This window comes from Frankliniella occidentalis, unplaced genomic scaffold, assembly GCF_000697945.3.
Source record: "Frankliniella occidentalis isolate FOCC.00 unplaced genomic scaffold, Focc_3.1 Scaffold212, whole genome shotgun sequence".
Classification (NCBI taxonomy): Eukaryota; Metazoa; Arthropoda; class Insecta; order Thysanoptera; family Thripidae; genus Frankliniella; species Frankliniella occidentalis.
This window is the reverse complement of record NW_026267338.1, coordinates 104,968-106,326: the sequence shown is the minus strand read 5'-3', so window position 1 is coordinate 106,326 and position 1,359 is coordinate 104,968. Positions and strand designations below refer to the sequence as shown.

The following is a 1,359-nucleotide window of genomic DNA, read 5'->3' as shown; positions in this document are numbered from 1 at the left end:
GGAGGTTCAAAGGGACTGGTCAAGTGCCATGTTGGGAGGGGTGGGGAAGGGGGGAGGGGAGTGCGTCGATTGTCCACGTCCTACTTCGCCTATGCTACACAGCATGCAGGCCGTTAGCAAAAGGGGCTCAAAATGTGCTCCGAGAGTGCCTGACCGACAAACCTAGTCCTCAAGTCGCACATGGACACTCCGATGATGTCCATGAGATTTGAAGGCGGGGTCATGCTTGGACTTTTAAAAAGCATCTCCCTCGCCACGCTTTGCCCCGCAGGACGGCGCTGCACATGAGCTGCTGCGGCGGCTCGGTGGTGTGCGTGTCGGCGCTGCTGGCCGCGGGGGCCGCGCCGCAGGTGTGGGACGCCGCGCGCCGCGCCACGCCGCTGCACTGCGCCGCCTCGGCCGGCTCCGTGGACTGCATCCGGATGCTGCTCGCCCGCCAGGTGGACGTGAACGCCGGGCTGTCGGGCGGCGGGCCGGGCACCAGGGCGCCGCTGCACTACGCCGTGCAGAGCGACTCGCCCGCCTGCGCGCACCTCCTGCTGCAGGCCGGCGCCAGCCCCAACACGCCGCAGGTAGGGGCAACTTTTGGGTTCGGAGTGTTTCCCCCGAGTCTAACTCGGTTTGGCTGGGCAACAAGCATGAATTGAGTTTGCGTTCCCGCTTCATAGAAAATCCTGGAATCCGCTGCACTGGTAAAGTGGAGCGACTGCTGCTTTTTCCTCTTGTGCAACTTCTGGTCCATGGTGTGTTGTTTCTGGACTCGGGTGGCGTTTTCCGTCTCTAACCCTTTGAAATAATGCATGTCCCACCCCCTCTCTCTCTCTCCCCCTCCAAGTACACACCCACTCGCGCTCTCGCTCCCCCCTGTCTCCCGCCTACTCGCATACTACTGCGCTGCGTTTTCATACTCCAGCTGTATCCAATTAGTTATGCGCTGCTTTACATACGTGGGTGGATTTTCGGGGAAAGCGCGACGCCCCTGCCCCGCGCCAGTCGCCTACAAATTAGGTGAGGTGTGCTCTGGCAGCAATGTGTCACCAGGAAGGCGAACCTCTTGCCAGACACGGGTCCCCTAAACCCAGCAGCAGCGCGGTTCAGCTTACCTACGAATATGATCGGGGGCGAATGGCAAATAAGACACCTGGTATAGGCTCGGGTTATGGCGCAGTGTAGGTACTAGAAAAGCCGGAACGCGAAGTCGTGATGTTGCTGCTCTGGCGCATTCCAACTAAGCTCGTCGCATATCGGGGGGTTAGCAACGTCATCTGTAGGCGGGGGTCCAATTACTAATCAGGACTTGGATTGTGCTGGAGGGGCGCTTGTTCTGTGCGGCCCCGGTCCCCGGTCCCCGCCTCCGAT

At 60.7% G+C, this 1,359-nt stretch overlaps 1 protein-coding gene across 1 annotated transcript in view; it reads left to right on the top strand.

The window, feature by feature from the left end:
• The window catches only part of LOC113203788 (transient receptor potential channel pyrexia-like), a 34,148-nt gene that overhangs the window by 853 nt on the left and 31,936 nt on the right, over positions 1–1,359 (top strand). The gene's annotated exons all lie outside the window — the stretch shown is intronic.